Here is a 10214-nt window from a genome sequence, read left to right as displayed (position 1 = left end):
GGCAGCGAGGAGGAGAGGCGGTGAGACGAGGTGAGGCTCACAGCGCATAGCACCTGCGTTATCAGGAAGCCCCCAACTCTGCCCCCAGCTCTGCCTCTGTGTACGATTATATTTGGACATAATCCCCCCGCCTGCAAACAAATGAGGAAGGGGGGGTGAGGGAGCGTCTGATGTACCACGGATCTCACGGATCTCCGCAGCTGACTGGGGTGCGAGTTGATTCTCACCCCTCTTGTTCAAACAATCCTCCGCTTGGCGCTTGGCGCTTGGGGCTTTGGAGCTTGGACTTCTGGCTATTTCATTTCATTGAATCCACCGACTTATAGATCTTTCGGACTTGATGAGTATTACGGCCTGTGGCCAGCAAAGTGCAGCAGAGAGCCAAAAAAAAAACAGTGAAAATAGTAACAGAGTCAGTAGCCCTGCAAAAACCCATCAGCATAAACGAAAGACTTGGCAGACCTGGCTACTGATTATAGCCACAGCTGCAGCAGGCCCTCACGGGTGGGAGGTTCCCGCACTGGCTGTTTTACTGGCTGACATCCTAACGCTTTTTGATTGTGTCAAGCATTTTATGAACTTTACTTTACGCTTTTAAGCTCTATTATAAGCATTATTAAACCGCCCTTTCGGACATACACGTAACTAATGGAAATTTCCACCTGATGCTACTTCACAGTCGCGGCAGACCCTTGGCAGACTATTGGCAGACTAACAGCAGACTAATTGTATGTCAAATAGCTCACACAAGGGCTCCACCTGGCTCTACCAGATACCTAGTAAAACTGACTTCCAAAAGTGACTTTCAAGCCAGTAGTTACTACACCTCATACGCTACACCTCTCCGGACTTCGCAAACCACATCTCGCTATCATCCCTGATGGCAGCTATTCCTATTTAGAGGGACAGATAGGCTTGGGAGGGGGAGTGGAGGTGGAGTGGGATTTGAAGGAGAAGTGGTAGAGGTGGTACATTGGACACAGATACCAGGACACAAGGATAACAGCCTACCAGGTTTAATCTTATTAAATAGACCTGAAAGAATGAGATCTGGAAAAGTGCGGCACAACATAAGTATAAGGTCAAAAAAAGACGAAGAAGACAGGAACCAGGGCACACAAAAGTCAAGTAGAAAAAGGAAGAGGATGGCACAACAAAGAGAGAAACTAGTGTCGGCACCTGAGCTAACAACCCCAAGTTCAAAACAAAGTAATATAGGGATCCAAAAATTATTTTTTCTAAAGGACCCCATGACGTCAATTGACGGGCAAACGCAGGAACAAGCCCTCCAATCAAGCCCAATTACACCGGCACCAAGTGTAAAAGAGAATGTGCAGCTACAATTAAACATTATGAAGGAGAATAAAAAGGATTCACAGGACACTCATAGTGAGAGCAGTCCAATAAAAAATCCACCTGACCAGAAACAAATCTCTCGGTCTTTCGCCAAGCAAAATAGTAACATTGGCCGTGGCAATTCCATTGTGGTAATAGCCCAAATAAATATGAACGACTCCCAATCTCATGAAAGAGATAAGTAAAAAAAGACCAAGGATAAGGGCAAGGTGGAAGAAGTAACAACGAGGAATAAATTGGTGGCGGGACAAATTGCTGCACAGGATGACTCATGGCCAACCTCCTTCTCCCTACCTGACGATATAAGCTTGGACAGACAAACAGGAATGGAAAAAACCATCCAATCCCAGTAAGAAGCATACCTAAAGATCAGCCAAGGTCCGCATGCTAATTATAGATCACAAGAACATGAAAAAAGCATACCAGGGGGTAACGGAAGACTGGAATCTACACCATTGCATCCAAGTGTCAACCCCCACGAACGGGACAAAGGCCAAAACAAAACTAAAGGATGGTCAAAAAACAACCAGGAATCTCCAATTACGATATCATCAATGAGCAGGGCAGACGAAGAATTTGACGTACAGGAAACACCGCCCAAAGAAGAAGATAAGTCCCCATGGAGTAAAACATTATTAAATACCTTAGACCAGGCAATCAAAGCACTAAACTTCCAGTCGGATAAAATGGACGTTCAGATCGACTTAATAAATCTTATAGCGGGCCATATTTCAGGTATAAACACCAGGCTGGACCACATGGCAACCCTGCTTTTAGGGAGGGTTTATAAGGGATTCCGCACAGAGACTATACAGGCAAGTTGTTTATGTGGTAAATTAGTGGATAATATGTCAAATTTACCAGTAATACTAAATGACATACTAAGGGCGGTCCAATCATCAATGGATACAAAACATAACACCAAAACTATGAGCAATACTGGGGCAATAAAATCTGACGTTGAAATTGGGAGCCAATACATAGTAAGAGATTCTACCCAAAACAGCTATGTAGAGGAAGAGATAAGCAAGTTAAGTAAAGAAAAATCTGACAATGAAGCAGGTCAAACAGAGGAGGCACAACACGCAATAATCCATACTAAAGTCAAGTTAACAAAAAGACAAAGAAAGCGCGCTAGGAAAGGGAGGGCTCAACTTAAATTCCAACCTTCAACAGTTATTCATACCTATCCCATCTTTCATCATACCACTACTAGGAAAGAGAAAACCAGCTTCCGAAGTAACTGTTTCACATCATATAGACATGCCCCCGGACCAATCAGCCCAGTCAAGTGCTGTGAATGGGACCAGCCTGATTATAGAATCATCACTCCTCTCAACCTCCTCAAAATTAAAACAGACACAAGAGATTATACAACCAAACAGCCAGAAAAAGAAGCAAAAAAAAAACCACGAACTCAGGATAAAGATAAGATTCAAGATGAGACTGACGAAAGGGTCTTAATCCAAGAGGCCTGTATAAAACAGATAGTAGCGGTCCACCAGATAGACGAAACGCAAACACTCCAAGTCAAACCAGCAAACCAAGACATAAGGTACCAAAATGACCCAATCAACGCGGATACCAAACAAAATATAACAAATAAACCTAACCAAAGGCAATCCATAAAAAGAGCAGATGAAAAGGAAAACACAAGAACACCAATAAAAATTAATTCAAACGAAGATGGACGAACCTGCAGTATTTATCAAGCAAACAAACAAACAGCGTGTACTCATGTACTACTAAATACGAACACTGACAAAAACACGGACAGGATTAACGAACCTATCACCTACTCTAAAAGAACAGATGGGTCATATGAAGAACTAATAATAAAAACTCTGAGTCAAGGGAGAAGAATAAACGTAAAAGGTGGAACAACACAAAATACAAAATCAGAAGAAGAAAAAAAACCAAAAATGAGCTCACAAACTCAAGCAGAAACAAACAATAAACTGGCATTTATACCGGAATACCAGACAACAGGGCGTCAAGACTTCCTGAATAGAGGTAATATAATGCGGCTATTAAGAGAAATCCCAGAACTGGACGACATAGAATCCCAAGATCTTTTGTCTGTAGAATTTAAGCGTACAAAAAATATTTCAGAGGTTGAAGAGTCCTTAACCACCTGGTCATCCAAAGACATAGTTGATAGAATACTTGCAATGAGCTTGTCCTTTGAAGCCTGGGGCATAGCACTGAGGCGGGACGAATGGAAAAAATATCCATTTCCACTTTTAAAAACCTTAACCATAGGTAAAAAGAAAATGGAAGAGGGGAACACCCAAAAATCATGTCTAAAAGGAGCTTGTTCAGTAACTCCGCAAAAAAACATAACACAAAATATAAGGAGACACGAAAATGCAGTGGCGCAAGGAGGCGCTCAGGAACAGATTACTGATTGGTCCTGGGTGGCATCGGCTTTGAGCAATAAATGTTCCTAACATGTCCAGTCATTTAAAAGAAGATATAACATTACATCCATGGATAATAACTGGTAATCAAAAGGAATCCATTGCTGCAAACCCACACACGATCAGCCTCTGCTCCTGGAACGTTCATGGTTTTAATAGTATGTGGCATGACCACGAAACCGCAAACTTCTTGGATCAACATGACTTAATACTGCTACTAGAAACCTGGAACCTACCCCAAATCTCCATCCCGGGTTTTATCGAGTTTCACGTCCTCGCTGAAAAACCTTCTAAATTTGGTCACCCTAGAGGAGGCTTATCAACATATATCGCCCAACAATGCAGATGGCATTCGGAAGAAGTAGACACTGTGGTAAACTGGATACAAGTAATAAAACTTACGGAGAAGTTGGTCTCTGGTTCAGGTACTTGCAATCCATTAGTGCTTAACGTTTATGTACACCCGGAAAAGAAAGAGAAAAATGAAAAACTGATTACACTACTAACCTTGATCAGGGCCTTGCAAAGCACTCACGAGTCGCACTCCATGATCATCTCAGGGGATTTTAATAGCAATCTAACAAAAGATGACAAAATAGCTCAAGCTCTTGAAGAACTGGGCCTTTTCATCCTAAACAAGAAAGACAGTGGGGACAGTGGCATACCTATAACTTTTGTAAGCGGTAATCGAAAGTCAACAATAGACTTCACAATAATGAGCAATAGCCTGATATCGATGGTGAGCGCATTTTCAGTGGTGCAACGTGTGGAAAGTGATCATTTCCCTCTAATCACTAAAATAAAAATGTTGGTCAGCAAGACGGAAAAACAAAACACCGTCATCCAGTATACCGAAAAATTCAATCTACATAAACTGAAATGGGGAGGTAAGGATATAAAACCAACAATGGACAAATTAAAAAATTAACTGCTAAATCTAACATCGGAAGAAAAAGAAAATCCGGTAAAAACATGGGAACATCTATGTGAAGCAGTAACAAGAAATCCCCCAATCACAAATCAAATTTCAAGAAGATTCAATACTGGGAAAAAGCCTTGGTATACAATCACCCTGAGGGAAGAAAAAAGAAAAATCGCACGAGAAGTCCGCAAGCAGGTATTATTGATAAAAAGTGGAATAAAATCAAACAAATCAAAATTGAAAGTCATGCGGAAAAGATATAAGAACATGTTAAGTAGCGCAAAAACATCGTACCAAGAGGAAATGTGGCCAAACTTACTAATTGCCGGGAAACACAATAACGCCAGAACATTTTGGGGTATTATCAACAAAGGGGGAATACCCTAAGACAGGAGGCAGGCATTGGAGAAAGTAAGTGGACTCAGCATGTTGAAAACATGTTTATCGACAGGATGGATGGTCAAAGCTGGCCCTGTAAACCAGAGTGTAAATTATGCACTAGAAACTCCGAACATGCGGAAACTATCTTAGGAAAAGGAGATAATCCACCAGAAGAAAATCTGAAGCAAACTTTGGGTAGTGGAAATGAGAACAAACTTGAAAACATACTGCTTAGTAAATCAGAAAAATTAGTGAACGCCGTGCCTAACACCCTAGTAACAATAGACCAGCTTAAAGCTATAATAAATCGCCTGAAAAAAGAGGGTGCAGCGGGTCCTAACGGGCTTCCAAACTCTATCTTCAAATATTCACCTGAATTCTGGGCAGAATATTTAACACCATTCTTCAATTCAATTTATAATCAGAATAAACTGCCAAGATCCGGGAATGGGAGTATAATTCACCCCATTTTCAAACAAGGTGATCACAATGAGCCGGGGAACTACAGGCTGATTTCGCTAATGGATGTTGAGGCAAAATTATACGGGTCATGCCTACTATCACTTCTTCAGGACTGGATGGAAGATACGAACATAATACCAATGTTCCAAACTGGTTTCCGGTCAAGGACCGGCACACTAACAAACTTGATAACCCTGGCTCTCCTGAAGGAAAAAGCTGAAAAAAGGAAGACGAGACTGTACGCTTGCTTTATAGACCTGCGAGCAGCCTTTGACAGACTGAACAGAACCCATCTATGGGAAAAACTAAGATCATGGGGTATCCCGAAGAAGCTATTGGAGGCTATTACAGGCTTGAATAGTAACACCTGGGCTCGAGTAAAATTGGGAGACGGTAGCAGCGTAACGGCCGAAATTAGAACACAACAGGACTTAAAACAAGACTGTGTACTGGCCCCAAATTTATTCAACCTTTACATGGCAGGCATTGTCAGCCACATGGAGGTCGGGAAATGCCATCCACCCTATCTGTCAAAAATTCCTATCCCATTCCTGCAGTATGCAGATGACATTGTCGTTCTGAGTCAAACGCCAATAGGCCTGCAAAGATCGATCATCAATTTGACAACTTATTTGGAACACGAATGTTTGGAATTGAATAAAGACAAAACCAAAGTTGTCCGCATTGTGGATCCAAAAAAGCCAACATTCAAATGGTATGCAAATAGTTCCCCAATAAAGGAGGAAACATAATATAAGTACTTAGGTTTGAAATTGGGGCGAGGACAGACGAATAAAGAACATAAAATCGATCTAAAAGCAAAAGCTCAGTCCCTGATCTACGAATACCGGCAATTACAAAAAAAACTAAGTTGTCCAAATTATACACACCTGCTGAAAGTGATAAAAGCACAAACCCTACCCTCCTTGTCATACACACTGTCCACCTGGTGTGGCAAAGAAGCAGGGCTGTTAACCAGCTTACAAACAAAAGTATACAAGGCAGTTCTAAACCTCCCAAAATCGTCGGCACCGGCGCAGGTTCGTCTAGAATTTGGCCTTCTGATTCAGAAGTTTCGCAGTATGGGAACCTTTGTGAAACTCTGTCATAAAAATAAAATACGCATGTCAGAAGAGGGCTCAATGGACAACCTGTGCTGGAAAGAAATCGCCACCCAGCAGAAACTGCACGTCCCAAACAGTTGGGGAGACTACCTGTCCCAATCCCTGAACTGTATAGGAATTGAAGAAACTTGGGACACGAGGCCAGATAGACATACTTTTGACAAAATCGCAAACAACGCGGTCAAATGGGAATCCTATCTGGAAGATAAAATAAATACTGCAAAACGACGACACGGGTGGACTGTGATAAATTCATATTCCGGGATAAAACCACAGACCTATCTGGAAAGACACTTTAATAGTGCCCTAAAACAAAGATATATAAAACATCGACTAGGCCTACAGTTTTCAAAGGATTTGTTACCATCCAGGAAAAATTGTCACACTGACCCCCATTGTCGTTTATGTGGATATCAAAATGAAACATTAACCCACTTACTATGTGTTTGCCCTGCGCTTAAGGATTTGAGGAGACGGCTTTTAAAGAACATTTTTAACAAATTGAACATTCGGACATGTAGGCAAGCTGTAATTTGATGGCTAGATGGATCATGTCCTATGTTGGCCTTTAGCGGGGTCAAATATATGATGAAAGCCCAATCACTCTTACAGCAAGCTGAACATGGAATCATACCACCAAAATGAATTATATGATATTTATTTTTCATCTGGCAAACAGTTTCTATTAGCTAATATTTTAACACGCGTTTTATGTTCTATGATGATCTAAATGCATTTTGTAATAATTTTTAATAATTTTAAACAATAAAAATTGACTTGACACTGCGTTAACTCGGAAATCATTCAACTATCAATAGAAGTGTGCAGTGCTTCATTTTGAGTTTGTCAACGTGTTTCATTAGTGGACAATTACATAATTTGCATTTGTTTAGAAATTCTACATAACATAAATTAGTGTGATGTTGATTGCTTCCTTCTTCTGTACACATTATATCTTATTTCTATCTTGAATTCGTTCCATGTGTCTCTCCTTATTGGGCACTCCTTCCGTTGCACATTAACTGTTTTTTTTCTTTTCTGTAGGATTTCAGCTCTGTTTATATCATTTTTATCGGATTAGCACTGATATCTCTATTTTAAGCACAGCAATGCCATTTTGTAAGTCTCGACTCCTCTAGCAAGAGTCAGTCTAAGAATTTCAGGCAATATGTGACTTTGTTTCTCTATGTGTGATGTTCTATAAACCAACACAAGTTTTTGAGCATACAATAAAAATGTCAATTTTTCTTAATGCACATGCTAGTATTATTGTAGAGCACCCCAGATTTCTAAACCTTAGTAAAATATATTTAACTCGCGAATTATAAACTGTTTTGTAGAACAGGATGCTGTTAGGCTATTCGTTTTAAGCTCTTTCCAAAGAATAATCCGCATCCAGCAGCAACTGAAAGAGGCTTTTCTACTGTTGCAATGATGGGGCAACCCCCGGTACAAAGGAAATCCTCCCTTAACACGACGAACCTGTGCTCTGCCGCTCTTTCCTTTGTTCCCCTGGTAAAGCAGCTTAGTGCAGCACTTCTATCATTGAATTCCGTTAATAAGTGACAGCCTCGGCTGACGTCTTCTTATATGACTGCTTTAAATATCTATTACTCGCGACTTACATCAGCAGCAAAGGTCAGAAGCAAATGATGTCCGTGAAATAGTGCATGTCGGTGCAAAGGGCGGCTGTTCCGGGCACTTACGTCAATCACTGCAGGTCAAGGAAGCTGCAGCTTGAAGCCATTTCGCAAGTTGTGGAACAGTGAAGGCTCAACTTTCTATTTCTGTTCAAATAGGTTGAATTTTTTGTCTAATTTTAATACTTACTTTCAATATTTATGATTTAACCTTTCAGAGGTGGAATGGTGTGCCTGGAACCGTAAAAGTCTCAGCAGTTCCGCCCGTATAAAAGTCCTTTTTGCATTTCTTTCCCATTTCTTTCCAGTAGTCGCTGTGGGTGGAGATGTGGACTGCTGATGCACAACAGCTGGCTCGCACCACTCCGTTCGATAAATATTTGCTTTTTCATCATTCTAACAAAGCCTGCTGTCCTGAGTGAGCCATAACGCTGCTAAAAGGAAGAAAGCAGGATTGGAGATAAGGTACTGCGATGTATTCCAGAGCTAGCAGGGGCTTGGTACCCTTTCCTTTGAAGCTGGTGGTCAAGTGCCCTACTATGTAATGCCCAGTCCAGCCCCCGGACAAAGGTAACAGCAAGACTAAACAGTGGCGGCCAGAATGGCTCGCTGGTGAAGCGGCAGGCGGGTTGCACAGGGGTTGGGGCTGCGTGGATCGCAAAATTAAAAAAAATATTAAAAATATAAAATAAACTTACCATGCTGCTGGTCCGGCGTCTCTGCCCCTGCTCTCCTCGTGGAACTTGAGTAACAGAAAGCAGGTCGCACTGACCAATCACAATGCTGCAATGCAGCCTTGTGACTGGTATGCACCCAGGCACCCCTGACCAATCACAATGCTGTAGTGTAGCTTTGTGATTGGTTTGAGCGTTTTGGTTCTACGCTCAACCAGGGAATGGGGGCGTGGGCTTGTTCTCCACGCAGGCTGTAATACAACCTGCATGGAAAATGGGGAAAGTGCGCATGACTGGTTTGGGCGGCCCGAGAGGGCCGACCAAACAGTCATTGTGCACTTATGAGTGGGCAAACCCCTCCACCCCTGCTAAGCTCCGAGAGCGGAGTAGCCCCACCCACCCGCACGCACGCAAAGCAGCACCAAGCATAAAATGATTTTAGGTTTCTTCTTCCACGCACTGCTTAAAAGCAGTGGGACAGCGCTCCACCACCATAGCAGAGGAGCCGCCACTGATACTAATATAAGGCATTGTCAGACTGCTCCCTTGCCTGGCGAACTTAAAATGAGACATTGATGTTACAGCAAAAAAACTGAGCTGTGTGAATTTGCAGACATCAAACGGGTGTACGGACTTTCTGACCTTTTTCTTACTATTTTGTTAACTTGTCTGCTACCTTAACTGACTCTAGTCCTTCTTTCTCAGGATGGCTTATTTGCTCTCCATTGTGCTATTGTAATTATTTCAACAATTACTCGCTCTTTTTACTGACTGCCACATCACTGTTTTTTGCAGTCTCTCTACAAACAGCTTAAGCTGTCTTTCCCAGAGGGCATTGTAAACCATACCTTAAGATACACTTGGGCTTTTGGTCTGCTCCCTGCTCATCATTAGAAGGCTTTATGCTCAGAAATCCATGCTCAAAATTCAATGGCTTTCGTTCTTATTCTTGTGTTTGTCCTACCCCTGGAGTGTGTGCATTTCACCATGGTTTTAGGCAGTGTATCTTTCTACTGATGATGTCAGGGGACTATTTTTCTTTCCACTTTTTCATATGACATTTGTGATTCAGCTGTCGGTGGCAGTGCCTGCCTTGCATATTCCTATCCACTCTCTGTCCTGTTATGTTATTTGGATTTGTATGACCACCTACTCAACCCAAAGTGGAGTATCTTAGCTCTATAACAGCACTTTAGTGGATTAGGACTGGAACTCGAACAGTCGAAGAAACATCA

This window comes from Lissotriton helveticus, chromosome 5_1 (assembly GCF_964261635.1).
Source record: "Lissotriton helveticus chromosome 5_1, aLisHel1.1, whole genome shotgun sequence".
In the NCBI taxonomy this organism is placed as follows: domain Eukaryota; kingdom Metazoa; phylum Chordata; class Amphibia; order Caudata; family Salamandridae; genus Lissotriton; species Lissotriton helveticus.
The sequence above is the reverse complement of the archived record's forward strand: the minus strand, read 5'-3'. Positions refer to the sequence as shown.